The following is a 19,517-nucleotide window of genomic DNA, read 5'->3' as shown; positions in this document are numbered from 1 at the left end:
TGCAAGCATACGTCTTCTGAAAGCCTGAATGTCCTGCATGGGGGATGAGTGAAATTCTGCCAAAATGCGACCTTTGAGGGTGGATGTTGGTGATATTACGATCTGTCCCTGTAGCGAAGAATCTCATCCTGCCACGAGTAGCCCTTGGTGGAATTTGGATCCACCTGCAATTGAGAAATGAGTTGGGAGAGCCGTGGATGTGAAACCATGCCCTGCGAGCTTCTTCAATCCATTCTGGAATGGGAAGGGAAATTGCTAGCAGGGTACTTCCCTCCTCAAATTGGCAAGATAATGCATCTGCTACATATTTTCTTGCCCTTTCTTGTAAATGATCTCATAATCATATCCAGCATTTTGGCGAGCCATTTACTTTTTTGTGGGGAGGATAGGCGTTGCTCCAAAAAATATTTAAGATGTGATGGTCTTTGCGGATTTGGAAATGTCGCCCCAATAAGTAAGGTCGCCAGGTCTCTACTGCATGTAAAATGACCATCATTTCCTTCTCATAGGTAGATTGGCCCAGATTCTTCCCACTTAGTTGTTGACTTGTGAAGGCCAAAGGTCGCCCTTCCTGCATTAAGACGCCCCAATACCCATACCCAAGCATCACATTCAATGACAAAAGATTTGGTGAAGTCAGGTAGTGCTAAGACTGGAGTGGAACACATGGCATTTTGAGAGCTGTAAATGCCTGTTGTGCATCCTCATTCCAGAAGAAGGAATTTTTCTTGGGAGTTGAGTGAGGGGCTTTGCTATGCGACCATAATTGTGGACAAATTTACGATAATAGCCTGTGAGACCCAAAAATCCTCTCAAGCTCTTCAAGGTCTTAGGTTGAGGCCAATCCTGCATTGCCTGGATCTTTTTGGGTCCACCTTGACACCTTCACGCCCCACAATGTGGCCCAAATACTCAACTTCTTCCATGCCAAATGAACACTTAGACATCTTGACAAATAATTTATGCTTGCGGAGCAGTTGCAAGAGTAGATCTACATGCTGAATATGTGCAGCCCAAGTGCAACTATAGATGAGGATGTCATCGAAGAAGACGAGGACAAATTTCCTGAGATATGGTTTGAGAAGGTGGTTCATAAGGCTCTGAAAAGTACAGCAGCATTACAAAGACCGAATGGCATGACCAGGAACTCATAATGGCCTTCATGAGTTCTGAAAGCAGTCTTTGGAATGTCGACTTCCTTCATGCGAATTTGGTGTTAGCCAAGCGAAGATCCAGCTTAGTGAAGAATTGAGCCCCATTGAGTTCATCCAGCAATTGTCAACCACCGGGATGGGAAATTTATCTTTGACTGTCAACTTATTGAGGGCCCTGAAGTCTGGACACATCCGCCACTCCCCATCTTTCTTGAGCACCATGACCACCGGTGATGAATAAGGACTAATGCTGGGACGAATGACACCTGCTTCCAAAAGTTCCTTGATTATTTTTTCTATTTCATTCTTTTGGGTGAATGGATATCTGTATGGGCACAGATTTTGGGTTTGGGCCCTTGGAATCAAGGTGATGCTATGACCCTGTTCCCCTCTCGAAGGTGGAAGCTCATGAGGCTTTTCAAAGACCGGCAGATGGTTATTTAAAATCTGTTGCATCTCAAGATGAATCGACAGAGACTTGGTTTTGACTGCCTGGATGGCATTAAATTGAGCTATACTTCCATGATGGCCCTTTTTTAGCAATTTTTCCATCCTATGCAAGCTAATGATAGAGGGAGCTCCGCCTGGAGTCCACAGAGGGTATGTGTGGAGTTGTTCTGCTTAAAACTCATATATAACTCCTAGAAATCCATTGTGATTGGCCCAAGAGTTTGAAGCCATTCAGCACCGAGGACAATGTCGCACCCTCCCATGTGTATGGCAAACATGTGGGTCTTCAACTGATAATCCCCATTTGAAGTTTGACATTTTCACAGCGGCCTTCACATTTCATTGTGCCCCCATCCGCAATTTGGACTTGGAAGTTAGAAACTGCTCGTACAAAACAATGCACTGCTTTGCGACTTTTTGATGGATGAAATTATGTGTACTTCCACTATCAATCAAGACTACTACTCGGCGATTTTTAATAAAACCTCTGATTTTGAGAGTCTGAGGTGAAGAAATCCCTGCCAAAGCATGCAGCGAAATAACTGGTTTGTCAGGGACATTGTCTTTTGGTTGTCCTCTTCTACCGCCTCATGTTCCTCAGTGGCGGATCTTCCTCCGATGAGTTGTAATCAGTGGCATCAATTTGAAAAAAATTTGGTTCCTTGCATTTATGACCTGGGGAGTATTTTTCATCACAGTAGTAATATAATCCTTGCCTTCTTCTTTCGGCCATTTCTGCGGGTGACACCTTTTGAACCTTAAGTGTTTGAGTCGTGCTGTGAGCCTGTGGGGGGGCGACCCTTAGCGGTGAAATTTGGGCAACTGTACTGGGCTGCTAACGCACGTTCCACGTTACGAGCTACCTTACAAGCCTCTGTCCATGTGGGAGGGTGGTGCAGTAAGACGTGGGCTTTTATGGCTTCTTTAAGACCGTTGATAAAACATTCTGTGTAGAACACATCTGAGAGACCCCTAGTGCGGAAGGCTAAGGCTTCAAAGGCTGTAATATATTCATCCACTGTGCCAGTCTGTCGGAGCTTAGTAAGATGACCCAAAAAAGAAGATTCCTGGTCAAAGCGTTCTGTAAGAGCTTTTTTGAAGGAGTTCCAAGTCCTAAAAGGTCCATTGCAACGTTGATGCCATTCCCACCATTGCCACCTTTCATTGTCCAAGTACATTCTCCCCACCATAAGCTCAGTCTCATTATCTAAGATGTTATTCAGATTGAAATACTACTCCATTTGTGCTATCCATGCTGCCAGGTGAGAACCATCAAATTTATGCATATCCAACTTGGGAGGTCGCGGACGGGATTGTTGGTGGGGTCCCCGAGGTGAAGAGAGTGGCTAGACTCACCCTCATTGTGTCCATTTCCAATATACGCCTCCTCATGGGGTTCCTCCTTGCCGTTGGGATTACGCTCGGGATCATGCTATTTAGTCGGTCAAGCTGAATTTGGAGGGATTGCAAGGATTCTTCAAGTTTGTCCATCCTTTCATTGGCCATAGCTTGAGCTCGAGTTTCTACCATGCACCGACCTGATGTTCTTGAAAATTGGGACCGCCCAAAAAAAAAAATTCACTAAGAATTGAATGTTACCACCATGCTCAACTCGTCGTCCTGATTCTGATGGGCTAGATCACCAATAAGCGCCCGTTTTTTTTTTTTTTTTTTTTTTTTTTTCTGAAAACTCCTAACGGAGTTTTACTCCTTCCTTAGGAATACTGCAGTAGCCGAATCCTCAAAATGTCAATGCTACCAAAAGTCCTGCGAAAATCATGCCCCGGTACAGGAACCCCACACAGCTACTCAGATCAGGTGGATCTGAGAGATCTGAATGGCGGATCGGATAGCTCTGAGCGGCGGAACAGATTGCTGCTGTGGATCTGATGGATCTAATAGATCGGAATGGCTGGTCTGCTAACTCGGAACTGTAGGACTGATGTCTGCTGCTGCTGCACCCTTTGCGCGTTGATCTGGCAGAGATGATGCGTGATCCCCAGATAGAAAAGGGAACTATGGTCTCGAGGAGTGTCAGGTGCTACAGATCGCAATATACATAAGGGTCTGATAGTAGTACTCGACACAATGTTTTAGGGCTCTAACTAAGGAGGATCAACTGTACCCTTAGCCGTACAACCCGACTACCTTATCGTACGGGTGAGTAATCTCTCCGAGTGTTGTTCTCGGTGTACTGTAGCAGCAAGACAGCCGACGGTTTATCTATGGCGAGGTTGCAGAGGAGCTAAGGGGCTTCCGATATACCCAGAAGGTACTTGGAAGACAGTCCGTACGTGGTTCTGTCTAATGTGCTACTACTCGAAGGGGTACCCACAGGGGTTACAAGGGAGTCCAACAAGCGTGACCACCTCTTGTATTTCCTGCGTGCATGCCTCCCCAAATCCGCAGGTTTATGCGCTCAACGACAGATCCCGTGGTTTAAAGATGCTGGAACACGTCTCTAGCCAAAAAAAAAAAATTGCTAAGAAATGGAGATCCCACTGGCCCTGGAAAGTGCTCTAATACCACTTGTTATGCTCTTAACCTGCAAAAGATACCCAAATATAGAATATGCGAAGAAAGATACCCAGAACATAGAATAGTGAGAGACAATAGCAAATATTTTATTATTCAGAAAGCAATGTTCACTGGCCTCTTCGAGGGGCAACCTCCAATAGAGCAGAGCTCGATACAGAAATAAGACACGATGCTCCTCGCAGGGAGTCTCTATCCTTTATATATGACTCATACATGCAATACCATGGATCAATACCATAGGTTTTATTAATACCATCTATCTAATACCATGGCCCATTTGCAACTAACTATGGTCCCGTCATTAATTGCTGGTTAACCACTTACAATTATTAATATGGGCTTTATTGACTCTTTACTATGACTCGATCCCACTACATAAATAAGGGGGTTAGGGTGGGACCCTAACATTAGAGGTGTCTTGGAATTACAAATTAAGTTATGAATTTCGTTGAACTTATATGTGTTTAAAATTTATTTTAAATAATAAAAATCAAAATTTGATAAAAGTATTTAGATCTTCTAAAACAACATATTAAGATTATATATTATGATAAATGTTGTTTTAAGATTATATATCATGATAAATTGTGTTATAGATAAGTTTTTACATGTTTAAATTTTATTTTAAGGGCAATAGAGATTTGTCATAAAAGTTAGTTTGTATCGGATAAAAAAATGTTTTTTTATTACAAGTTTGTAAAACTATTCAATTTTTATCATTATTTAGGTTATTTTCTTTAACTATGAGGAATTTAAAGCTTTTAATTTAAAATATAGAAGAAGAAAAAAGGTTTTAAATTTATCATTATTTATAAATAGTATTATTTTAAATATAAAGCTTATGTTTCAAATATTGAGTTAATATTATTTTTTATTGTTATATTAATATTATTGCTTAAATTATTTAATTGTAATGGTCTATTATATAATCATTTCATTTTGTATATGTTGTTCTATTTAAAAAGAGGTTGTCTCTTCAAAAGAGTTTCACATTCATTAATCTTTCTCAAAATGTTGTGTTACTTTTTTCTCTTTTACATGCTATGTCTCATGTACAACTATTGGTATGAGAGCATATAATCTTTGTATTTTTCTCATATTTGATGTAACATTTTTTTTGGAAAGTTGTAGACAACAAAATTTTTGGAGCTTGAGTCACCTTAGCATTTTTTATGTAACATTCTTTTGGGAAGTTATAGAAAACAAAACTTTTGGAGTTTGAGGTGAAATAGTAAAGCACCTATGGTAAAAATTCAAAGTTTGGTTCATTATGCTTTTGAAGTTATATCATCTGCAAATAAGAGTTTCTAGGTAGTACTAGAACTAGTTTAAAATAGGTGTTGTTGGTAAAAACATGGTACTTTTGAAAAAGAAATTGGTTTTTGTTCACTATAACTTTTGAGGTATAGCTTGTGAAAGTTAGTATAAAATAGGTGTTGTTAGTAAAAACATGGTACTTTTGAAATAGAAATTGGTTTTCTTCACTATAATTTTTTAACCCAAGTCATTGTTAAGAGGAAAATCCACAATAATCACATAAAATTTTCAAAAGTAGATAAGAAAAAGTCGACCCATGATAAAGTGTGCAATCTCACTTCCTTTAAAGGGAAAAAACAAGAAGTTCTAAGAAAGTTACCATATTTTTTTCTTTGCAACTAAAATTAAGTGAAACCTCTCACATTACAAAGAATATATATTTAGAAAATACATGTACCACTTTCATATTTATGTGTAAGATCATCTTGTAGAACAATATCCAAACAAATTTTTAAAGGTATGTAACTTGCAATTTCCCTATATTTAATTAGAAAATATGTGTTAAAGCTAAATATAAATTTAATAAATATACATAAAATTGAAAACTTAGAGCAAAATATAAATCAAAAGATGAAGAAATTACAAATTTCCATGCTAACAATTATCTTGCATACAATGAGAGGTTCCGTAATATGAGATTATAATGCAACAAAAACTTGAACATGTTCATAGCAAAACTTTTGAACACCCTTCACGTAACACCCTTTGGTAACCTCGCAGGAAAATGCATGGAGTTAGGATATTTTTTCGGCATTTACCAATGTGTAACTTTCTAAATTACTTTCTATATTCCCTCAATGATCATTATAATAAACATCATCATTACATAGAGAAATATTTAGTAAAATCATAGTGAGTTACACAACCATTAATTGCCTTTGTTGTAGCATATTAACTTAAATTTCTTGTTATAACTATGCATCAATTCCATGATTCTTTTAACTCAATTAGTAAATCACATACTTGATAATATAAACATCACATCATGAAATAAATTAACATCATAAAAATGGCACAATGAACAATCACATCATTAGACATTGATATACCCTGGAAACCCCATAGGGTGAAAACCAACAAACGTTTAATTTTATTATTAAACGGTCATGAGGGTGTTCACCCCACTCAATGCTTATAAGGGAGTCCATCCCTTGACCATTGTCATAAAATATTACATAGAAAAATCATCTTAGATGCAACATAACTAGCTATAATCTATTACAATCATCATGATATCATTTACCCATGAATCCTCAATCTCTATGTTTTTGTGGTCATTGTTTCCATTAGTTAATCATCCTACAATTAGAATTCCTCAATCTGCATGCACCAATGGATCTTTATATGCCACAATGTTAAACATGAACTATCCTTTGCACAAGTCACCATCATTTCCTTCCATTGTTGTCATCAACACACTTGATATCATGATTAGATAAAACATAAAATATTAATTAACCAATAATCAATCTTTATTAATGACACTTCAACATCTATTTGTGTGCATGCATAAAACATAAACAGAATGTCATGAAATTCCTTATTTAACATCATTGCACATGCATTAATAACAAGAAAATCACTATCAAATGTCATCTTTCCAACAAAACACTAACAAAATCTTGCATGCACTTTCATATTCTTTCCAAAGGAAAGCTAACATACTAGATATTATTCTTGTGCATACAAATGCATAACAAGATTTCAAGAGAACTAGCCCAACAAGAAATTTTCTTTGTTCCTACTATTATGTTTTATTTTCCAAAGGGATTGACGCAATAGATTATATACTTATGCATGTGAATGCATGCTCTTTTCCAGAAACATATTTTCCATAGGAGAGTTATTCACAATGACTATTATGTATAAAAATTCAAGCTCTATTTCAAACAAAGTTAACATAATAGTTATAATTTCTTGCATGCAACTACTTGTCCTCTCCAACAGAAAATGACATGATATATTTTTCTTCTTTCATGTCAACATATATTTCTTTCCAAAGGAAACTAACTAAATCTTGCATGGAAAAAATGCATTCCTTTTCCAAGGGATCAAACGCATAACATTTATTATTTCATGCATGAAAAATGAAGTTTTCTTCTTACCAAAAGATCTATCCCACTAACTATACATAATCTTCTCCCAAGAGAAATCTAATACCATAGCTAATCCCTTTAGGTGTGCAAATGCATATTAATTTTCCCAAAATAAGGCTAACACAATAAATATTATGTGATTGCACCTTCCTTTTCTCCAGAAATCTAATTCAAAAACTATATTTTTCCATGCATACAAGTGTATAGGTTTCTCTAAAGAATCTTACAAAGGAATATTAACACGATAAAGCATGTGATTACAAGTTTTCCTCTCCAAGAATCTAATTCAATAATGCATTCAAGGGAATGTTTTTCTATTCTCTTCTTTTTGAAGAGTTATAACACAACAAATTATTCCTTGCATACAAATATACATATTTATTCTCCAAGGAATTTAACACAGTATTTATTATTTTTCCAAAAGTTAGCTAAATCATTAGCTATTATGCATGCAATACAAAATATTTTCCTATCATTTAACACATCAAACAAATTTGTAATATTTCCTCAATAAATAGAATGAATAAAAAATCTTTATCCAATAACACAACCAATTGAAATTTATGAAAAGGTTCTATGTGAACACTTTCTCAAAAAAAAATTAGTTATCTCTTTTTGCACGACTCAAGCTTCCCATGCATGTAAAATCACATATTCATTTCTAGTAGATCCAATATACTAGATATTATTCCTATGCACATAAGCACATATTCTCTTTAAGAGTCCAATATTTCTCTTTAAAACTTTAATGCATATGCATCATGAGAATATCCTTGGTAATATTTTAAATGAAATAACTTAATTCCTTTTCAAGAATTATCAACATAATTGTTCTATTTTTTATGCATGCGAATAACTTATTTCTTTTCAAGAAATATCAACATAATTGTTCTATTTTTGTGCATGTGAATAACTTATTTATTTTCAAGCATATTAACACAATAGTTATCTCTATATGTACATAAACAACTATTCTTATCCGGCTAAAAAACCAAATGGAAGCACTCTATTTTACTATGTTTTCATGGTTTAGCCATCAACTTTGGATGCGATTTCCGAAAATCTCAAAACATGTTTTTGGAGAAAAAAAAAGAGTTTTTTTGTTGGGAATAGATTCATTAAAGACAACATCTCTCAGTTTTTACACAGGTGTCAGGGTTTGGAATATTTGAATGAATCTTTGCAACAAATTTTTCTAGATATAAATATTAAATAATTTTTTGTTTTAGTCATCAACTTTAGACACAGTTTTCGAGAAGTTGAAAACATTTTTTCAAATATGGAGATTATTTTGGCAAGAACAGATTCATTTACAAAAACCTCTTTCCGTTTTTACACATCTATCATGGTTTGGGAGATACGAAGACATATTTGGACCCTATTTTCCAATAACTCATGCAATTCACACAAATATTTAGCCATGAAAATCTTTTAAGAATTCAATGCACATGAAATATTTTAAAAATTAAATGAAAAAACCCTTATTCCTCTATGCACGACATTCCATGGAGGTTTTCCCAAGAAAATAATCTCGACTCTTTATCGTATGAAAATTTTCAAGCAAATAAATTTGAGTCATATTTCTTCATGCACCATATGCAAACAAAAAAATAGTTTTCAAAGAGCATAGTTAATTATATTTTAATGCATTCTCAGAATCCCTCCTTCCTCTCTCTTGGATTGAGTCTACATTTATCCTGTCATTAGTTCTCATATTTTCCCATAGGCTTATAATACGTAGAATAAGAAAATGCAATAGTTTTTCTAAATCCTAAAAGAATTCAATAAATCACCCATAAATCACTCCATAAATCATATTTTTCCTAAATCCTAAATCACTCCATAAATCACTCCATAAAAACATTTTTATAAATTATAAAATCACCCAATAATTCATCCATAAATACCATATATTTTTTTCAGTGTAGATTTCATTTTTCCTTATGGACAAAATATCACTTATCCATAGCTTTTTTAAAACTATGACTCATTAGTTCTACAACTCAAAAATATACCAACTCGGAAATACAATTTATTTATATAGAATAATAGAAATTATTCTCAATATAAAAAGTAAGAATTAATTCTTGTAATATTCTTATAATTAAGAATTAGAATAATATTCATCTTTTAATATCAATATAAGAATTAATAATATTTAATTATTCAACAACACTCATTTTACAAGTGTTTTTATGATAGTTTATGCCAAGGATATTACACTTCAAAGCTGAGAAATATTTTAACAAATGTGGATAACATAATGATTTTGTCTCATAATCATGATTATTCATCACATTAAGATCTACATCATTAGGGTCCAGCTTAGTACCATGGAGTTACTTAGCTTGGAATATTTATATGAATAAATTTGATAGTAAAGATCTTATAATATGGGTATTCTAGATGGAGTGGTTCTTACTAAAGGCAACTCTTGCACCTCTCTATGTAGAAAATGGTTTATTCCTAGTATTAAGAGATTGTGAATGAAAAGAGTACTTTGATGTCTTTTTATCCCATTTATATAGATTATTTAAAGAACATTATGTGGAGAATTATATAGATACATTCTTTAGTCAATCCATAAATCTTGAGCTAATTACAAACCATATTCAACAATTATGAAACTAAGTCTCAAAGTATGTAACATTCTATAGGATAATTTTTAAATCTCTTTATGGACATATTAAAAGAAAACATTTTGTATGAGATGCATCTCTTCAAACCTAGATCCCTAGATAATTTCTCTAGTGTGGCTATTAAATCAAAATCAAAAATATGGTCAGTAGAATAACGGCTAGTAACATATATAGAGAGCACTGCTACCTTTATCATAACCTCACTCAAACCATAATTTTAATACATCAACAAATGGATGAAACAAGATAAAAGTAACTATGTTTCAATTATGAAAAAATTTATAGTAAGGAGCATAAATACAGTCTGAATAAATTATTCCATATGGACTCTAACGAAGAATAATATTACAAACTAGAACCATCATAGTATCTAGTACTATAAAGAACTACTCTAACCATATCCTATCGTTCACTAGATTTCATTGGTACTCGATAAACCTTGAAGGATATATAAAAAAGAAAATTATGGTAGTGTTCAATGATTCTTATAGTACCCATAAATTCATTAATTTCAGATTACCAAAATTCTCAATTGTTTTCTATTTCCATCATCAAAGTATCAAGTAATAATTATAGTTGGAGGTACCATAAATTGATTAGGGAAATTCCATAACATTAAACTTACTATGGTGGAGAATTTATTGTATAGTCTAATGATTGAAATCCCAATGGGAAGAGTGGATGTTGTATATAGGTTCCAAACGTTACAATCAATGGGAACAATGACTTTCAATGTCAATAAATTTTAATGAGATGGAAAATAAATTTATCTCATAGGTATCTAAAGGAAACCATCTAATATGATCTCTAACAACATGAATAAGTTACTAAAAAAGGGACACCATTTCTTATGAAAATAAGTTATTTCATACAGTATGAACAACTTAATATACCACTCACACAGCCATATGAAAGATTATAACAACAGTAATTTTATGTGTTTTAAACCCTCAAAGAAATAAAATACTCCATGACACTAGCTAATGTGGAAACTTTTTGAACATTTATTAAGGAAAAGGAAAACTTGTATATAAGATGGTTTATCCCAACCAATCATATGCAATGGATCTCCATTCTCTTTAAATTGGGATCATTGACATGTTAAGTCATTAATCCATAGTGATTAGTATCAAGAATAATATGAGCCACAAGATCATTCTATGTCTAAAATGTATTATGATTATTGGATTACAATGTAACTAATGCATAATAAAGAAACATATTTTTACTTTTAAACACATTAGACCACATCAAGACAGGTGAGATAACTCCTAAAAATTTCAATTCACATTCCTTTAAATAAGAATATATATAATGTACAATATAATATAAGGTTTAATGTCCCTTCCTATTCTAGTTGTTCATATTTCTCATATTTACATATTTACAATTTCACCAAATACCTAAGGATTAGGTTTCTAAAATTCCCTACTTAGTCTGAAGCAGTGTTTGTGAGGCTAGGAATCTTTTCAAAATTTTCAAACTTTTCTCTCCTATGTGATTTAGTGAAGGTGTCTACAATTTTCTTATTTGTGTAATAATGTCCTAGATGAATAGTCTTGGTCTCTACATGATATTGAGTCAAATGATACTTTGTGTTGATGTTATTTTTCACCATGGAATTTAGGATTCTTGGAAAAATTAGTTGCAAATTTATTTTCAATCAAGATGAGAAGCATTCACTAGCTTTTCTTACAAGTATTCAAGAATTTTCCAAAGTACTCATTTTTATGTCGACGTTTCAAGTCGACAACAAGACTCATCATTAGGAAAAATCCACAGTTAAGAGAGAGGAAGAAGGGAATATATAGCGGAAGGAAAGTTGAGGAGAGGAAAAAGGATCAACCAAAAACTCTAATTTAATAAAATAGAAAAAGAAAAATAACAAGAACAAAGAATTATTAAAAAATTTAGGAAATAATTAGTAATGGGGATATCTAATGATAATAATAATTATTAATAAATGTTATATTTAGGATAATGGTGAATTAATAAAGATAAGAATATATTATTATGAGAATTAATTATCTTTATTATTGGTAATAATTATTACTATCATGATATGTTTTTACCTTGAAGTGTCTTCACATTAGGTAAGAACATCATTTCTTCAGAGCATGTAGTATTGTCAACATTTCGTTCTCATATATAGGTTTTTGTAAATACTTTCTTTTGATTTGACAACTTTCAAAAGTAACAGGTCTTCCTTCCAGCATTAAAACAACACCAATCCAATTTATTGAGGCATCGCATTCCACAATAATATTTTTTTGTGAAGTCTAGGGTAGCTAATACCAAAGCTTGGCACATTGTCTCTTTAATATGTTCAAAGACCTTAATTGCTTCTGGAGTCCAAAAATGCATATTTATTCATTAATGTTGTTAGAGGTGTTTCTATCTTATAATTTTTAATAAATTTGTGATAATGCCTATTCAACTTGAGAAATCCTTGAAGATGCCTGAAGGTTATGGGAATTTTCTAATAAGTTTAATTTGTTAACATTATGACAAATGTGTTGCCCTTAATGGCAACCTAATTGATAGAGTTTGTCAACATGATAGTAACAGGATGTTCTTACAAGCTTTTGGTCAATGACATAGCAGCTTAGAGGTCAAAGAAAAAATGCATCATCCATATTATCAATGACTTTTTACAAAAATGAAATTGATAACGAAATTATTCAGAGCTTTTCGACCATTCACCGTCCATTGTCAAAATTAAAGATATAATAAAGTATTATGCAATATTAAAGATAGCAGTTGTCTTTAAAGAGACTTTTTGGAAGCATTTCTGGTGGGTTTTTCCGGTCAAAATCCGGTAGCAATTTATTGGAATCGCAAGTTTGATAGCTAATTTTTGCACAATGAAAGCGTCCCACGGGTTTTTCACGGCGCTGAATCCAAATATGCACTTAATAAACCATTTTAAATAATACAAATCAATATTTAAGCTCAAGCTCAATTTTTTCCGCCGGATTCCGTCACCGGAATCTCCAAAAAATCGCACTAAAGACAATTCGTTAGAGATATAATCACAGTAATCCTGATGTATATTTATATATGTATCTCACAATACAGGTAGATAAATAGATCATGAAATGTATATATACATCAAGTTAACATTATATACACTGTCAGAAGTATATAAACAGGAATTACGTAATGGTCTATGTACACAATCACACGCCTTCGCAACTATCCAACAGTGTATGTACACCAGGCCATACCATGGCCATACCTTTAATATGCTGTAGCAACTTTGCACTTATTGCCAGCCATGACTAGCTATCACACAGCATCCTTCGCCAACTAACTCTTCCTGCTGCTAGTCTCATGGCGAAGAAATAGTTACTTGTAGATAAATGAATGAGTCGCTAGCAGCTTCGAATGAGGAACCAATTTGCTCGGCAGAGGAAAGCTCCCCGTACAAACTCTGCACACAAACCCTATCAAAGTAAATTATAAGTGGCACGCTACACTGAGATCTGTATATGAATCTCCAGATATTCTCTGCAAAACTACCGATAAGATTTTGCAGCAACTGACAAAGGGTCATTATGTGTCGTAAAAGACACTATAGGGATCAGAATGAATTTGAAAACAAATGACAATTGTGCTAACCCTATTCACCTTTTTACTGGTAGGGCAGAATATAGCATACCATACGTAAATCAAAGGGCAAGCTAAGGGCAATTTAACACGCTACGATCATGTACCGTGCCAATATTTTATTAAAAACTCAAATCTCTGCATGACACTACCGAGAAATTACACTTCAACATTCACTGTTACTTTTATTTAAAAAAGAAAAACCCAGTATAATTGCCTATAATGCAACTCCGAAAAATACGAGGAACACGAAACTAAAAACTGTTATACGCGGGAAACTATAAATGAATTTATTAATTGGAATATAGAGTCAGTAGGAATGATTTCAAACCTCCAATATGCCGGCGTAAATAGTGGCCCCCTCCTTCCAAGCAAACACATGAGAGAGATTTATTGATAATAAGCGGAATCTGTAAATCAAAGACACATTTATTCAAAATTAATATAATTATATTATCAAACAAACACCTATATAATATAACACAAACATAATGTTAGCTTGGCTTAAAAAAAACCAATAAAAACCTAATTTCCGAAAAATGTATACTACCTGAGGGAGCTCCCTTCAGTCCAAGGAAAAGACATTTCCTGGACGAAATCAGCTCCCGCATCATTCACACATCAAGCCACTCGTTTTGTTTGTGTGTAAAGAGTGAGTTTGTGAATGAATGAGACGGCAGCTGTTTCGAACAGCCAACAATCCTTTGCTGGGCTGAAGAGAGCCCCCTTTCGCAGACATAAAGTTCATGATTGCCTGGACTTATTCACGAATTCTCCGCAAGACAGTACCTGCAACAAGCATATATATATATATATATATATATATGCATGGTGATATACTCACATAAATAGAACTCAAAGGGCATTAACCCTTCTGGCAAAACAGACTCCCTGACCTAGGGAAACCAAGCAAGCTAGGTATAACCCTATCCGAGACGATATTGTTGAAGAAATGTGCAGAGGGATAATCATTTAAATAGGGAGGATCAATATGCACGAAGCTATCCAAGGCGCCAATGCACGCAGACCAAACTCCGGCCAACAGAATATGTGAAACCCGCCCTTAGATTTCCTATGAGTACAAACGAATCCCGTTTCTATATATTTAATATATATATGTCTGTTCGCTGGCCGATAATGTTCAGGCTTTCATTAAAGTTCGCATAGGGATCCATACCCTCCGCTTCAAAGAAAAATAAAAAAATCTTTCCGAAGGCCAAAAATATTAATATATTTCGGAATCGATCATTTTTTAATCTTTTATATCATTCACAGCTAATTCGAAGATCCCTTTTCGGTGCTTCTCGTAAATGATGGGTATAGTGGTCTAGTTTTTGTCATTTTCCACCTTCCTATTTTTATCACAATGGAGATGTGGAGGGGTTCAAAATTATTGGAATATTACGGTAAGAAAAAAGAGTATATTTAGTTTATTTGTTATATGTAGGGTTTGTATTTTGGTATATTTTTTTATATGATTGGCTTAAAAATGGTTAGATGTTATGTTCTTAATTTGCAAAAGATATCCAAATACAGAATATGCCAAGAAAGATTCAGAAAGCAATGTTCACTAGCCTCTTCGAGGGGCAACCTCCAATAGAGCACAGCTCGATACAGAAATAAGACACGATGCTCCTCGCAGGGAGTCTCTATCCTTTATATATGACTCATACATGCAATACCATGGATCAATACCATGGGTTTTATTAATACCATCTATCTAATACCATGGCCTATTTGCAACTAACTGTGGTCCCGTCATTAATTGCTGGTTAGCCACTTACAATTATTAATATAGGCTTTACTGACTCTTTACTATGACTTGATCCCACTACATAAATAAGGGGGTTAGGGTGGGACCCTAACATGCCCTCCCCCTTAAGAATAGCCTTGTCCTCAAGGCTGAAGCTGCGGAAATTGCTGAAGAATAGTGGCTGGTTCCAAAGTTGCATCTTCTGGCGAAGTGTCTTTCCACTTGATGAGAACGTCCCGGATCATGCGGCCATGCATATGCCTTTCTCGTGTGTCTAGGACGTGTTTAGGTTGGAGCCAGATTGACCCTTCCTCGTCTAATTCAGGTAGACCGGTTTGAATTCTGCAATTGTTCCCAATCACTTTCTTGAGGCATGAGACATGGAAAACTAGATGGATTTTTGCAGTAGGCGGCAAAGCCAACTTGTAGGCGACTTCTCCAATGCACTGAAGTACTTTATATGGCCTGTAGAATTTTGGAGATAGTTTCTGACAACCCTTATCTTTGAGTGATGTTTGCTTATATGGTTGCAGCCTCAAAAAGACCTGATCCCCTTCTTGAAATTGGCGCTCTGAGCGATGCTGGTCTACCTGTTACTTCATGCGGTTTTGAGCTTGATGAAGATTCTCTCTAAGATGGGCGAGCATGGTTGTGCGGTTTTGTAGGAGTTGATCCACTGCTTGTACCTTTGAGCCCCCTTTGATATAAGAAGTAGGGGAAGGAGGGAGTTGACCATATACTGCTTCATAGGGAGTCATTTTGGTGGTGGCATGATAGTCGGTGTTATACCACCATTCAGCCAGAGGTAACCATTGTACCCAAAGATGTTGCTTTTCTGAAGTGAAACACCTAAGGTAGATTTCCAGACATTTGTTGACAGCTTCCATTTGACCATCCGTTTGTGGATGATAAGAAGTACTGAGTTTTAGCTGGGTGCCTTGTAACCTGAAGAGTTCCTGCCAAAAATTACTAGTGAAGATCGGGTCGCGATCGGACACAATAGAAGTGGGCATGCCATGCAATTTGAAGATCTGATCCATGAAAGATTGAGCGACCAAAGTCGGTGTAAACGAGTGGGGTAGGGCGCAGAAATGAGCATACTTGGAAAGTCTGTCCACAACCACCATGATGACTGACTTGTTTCTTGACTTTGGAAGACCTGTAATGAAATCCATAGAAACCTTCGTCCATATTGCTGCCGAGATGGGCAATGGTTGTAATGTGCTTGGTGCTTTGACAGTCTCCCCTTTATGGCATTGACAGACATCGCATTCTGCTACAAGAGTGAGGATGTCCTTTTTCATGCCTGTCAAAAAAAATTATCTTCTAGTGCGAGCGTACGTCTTCTGAAAGCCTGAATGTCCTACAATGGGGGATGAGTGCAATTCTGCAAAAATGCGACTTTTGAGGGTGGATGTTGGTGATATTATGACTTTGTCCCTGTAGCGAAGAATCTCATCCTGCCACAAGTAGCCCTTGGTGGAATTTGGATCCACCTGCAATTGAGAAATGAGTTGGGAGAGCCCTGGATGTGAAAAACATTCCCTGCGAGCTTCTTCAATCCATTCTGGAATGGGAAGGGAAATTGCTAGCAAGGTACTTCCCTCCTCAAATTGGTGAGATAATGCATCTACTACACTATTTTATTGCTCGTTCTTGTAAATGATCTCATAATCATATCCCAACATTTTGGTGAGCCATTTACTTTATTGTGGGGAGGATAGGCATTGCTCCAAAAAATATTTAAGACTGTGATGGTCTGTGCAGATTTGGAAATGTTGCCCCAATAAGTAAGGTCACCAGGTCTCTACTGCATGTAAAATCGCCATCATTTCCTTCTCATAGGTAGATTGGCCCAGATTCTTCCCACTTAGTTGTTGGCTTGTGAAGGCCAAAGGTCGCCCTTCCTGCATTAAGATCGCCCCAATACCCGTACCCAAAGCATCACATTCAATGACAAAAGATTTGCTGAAGTCAGGTAGTGCTAAGACTGGAGTGGAACACATGGCATTTTTGAGAGTTGTAAATGCCTGTTGTGCGTCCTCATTCCAGAAGAAGGAATTTTTCTTCAGGAGTTGAGTGAGGGGCTTCGCTATGCGACCATAATTGCGGACAAATTTACGATAATAGCCTGTGAGACCCAAAAATCCTCTCAAGCTCTTCAAGGTCTTAGGTTGAGGCCAATCCTGCATTGCCTGGATCTTTTTGGGTCCACCTTGACACCTTCATGCCCCACAATGTGCCCCAAATACTCAACTTCTTCCATGCCAAATGAACACCTAGACATCTTGACAAATAATTTATGCTTGCGGAGCAGTTGTAAGAGTAGATCTACACGCTGAAGATGTGTGGCCCAAGTGCAACTATAGATGAGGATGTCATAGAAGAAGACAAGGACAAATTTACTGAGATATGGTTTGAGAAGGTGGTTCATAAGGCTCTGAAAAGTAGAGGGGGCATTACAAAGACCGAATGGCATGACCAGGAACTCATAATGGCCTTCATGAGTTCTGAAAGAAGTCTTTGGAATGTCGACTTCCTTCATGCGAATTTGGTGTTAGCCCGAGCGAAGATCCAACTTAGTGAAGAACTAAGCTCCATTGAGTTCATCCAGCAAATTGTTAACCACCGGGATGGGAAATTTATCTTTGATTGTCAACTTATTGAAGGCCCTGAAGTCTGGACACATCCACCACTCCCCATCTTTCTTGAGCAGCATGACCACTGGTGATGAATGAGGACTAATGCTGGGACGAATGACACCTGCTTCCAAAAGTTCCTTGATTATTTTTTCTATTTCATTCTTTTGGGTGAACAAATATCTGTATGGGCGCACATTTGGGGGTTGTGCCCCTAGAATCAAGGTGATGCTATGATCATGTTCCCCTCCTGAGGGTGGAATCTCATGAGGCTTTTCAAAGACTGGTAGATGGTTATTTAAAATTTGTTGCATCTCAGGATGAATCGGCAGAGACTTGGTTTCAACTGCCTAGATGGAATTAAATTGAGCTATACTTCCATGATCGCCCTTTTTTAGAAATTTTTCCATCCTATGCGAGTTGATGATAGAGGGAGCTCCCACCTGGAGTCCACGGAGGGTATCTGTGGAGTTGTTCTGCTTAAAACTCATATATAACTCCTAGAAATGCATTGTGATTGGCCCAAGAGTGTGAAGCCGTTCAGCACCGAGGACAATGTCGCACCCTCCCATGTGTATGGCAAACATGTGGGTCCTCAACTGATAATCCCCCATTTGAAGTTTGACATTTTCACAACGGCCTTCACATTTCATTGTGCCCCCATCCGCAATTTGGACTTGGAAGTTAGAAACTGCTCGTACAAAACAATGCACTGCTTCCGCGACTTTTTGATGGATGAAATTATGTGTACTTCCACTATCAATCAAGACTACTACTAAGCGATGTTTAATAAAACCTCTGATTTTGAGAGTCTGAGGTGAAGAAATCCATGCCAAAGCATGCCGCGAAATAACTGGTTCGTCAGGGACATTGTCCTTTTGGTTGTCCTCTTCTATCGCCTCATGTTCCTCCAGTGGCAGATCTTCCTCCGATGAGCTATAATCAGTGGCATCAATTTGAAAAAATTTGGGTTCCTTGCATTTATGACCTGGGGATTATTTTTCATCATAGTAGTAACATAATCCTTGCTTTCTTCTTTCGATCATTTCTGCAGGTGACACCTTTTGAACCTTAAGTGTTTGAGTCGTGCTGTGAGCCTGTGGGGGGCGAACCTTAGCGGTGAAATTTGGGCGACTGTACTGGGCTGCTAATTCACGTTCCACGTTACGAGCTACCTTACAAGCCTTCGTCCATGTGGGAGGGTGGTGCAGTAAGACGTGGGCTTTTATGGCTTCTTTAAGACCACTGATAAAACATTCCGTGTAGAACACATCTGAGAGACCCCTAGTGCGGAAGGCTAAGGCTTCAAAGGCTATAATATA

The sequence above is a fragment of the Pinus tabuliformis genome, chromosome 4_1, assembly GCF_031772625.1.
Source record: "Pinus tabuliformis cultivar Carrire ecotype Pingquan chromosome 4_1, CPIR1, whole genome shotgun sequence".
Lineage (NCBI taxonomy): Eukaryota > Viridiplantae > Streptophyta > Pinopsida > Pinales > Pinaceae > Pinus > Pinus tabuliformis.
Note: the sequence above shows the minus strand (reverse complement) of the source record.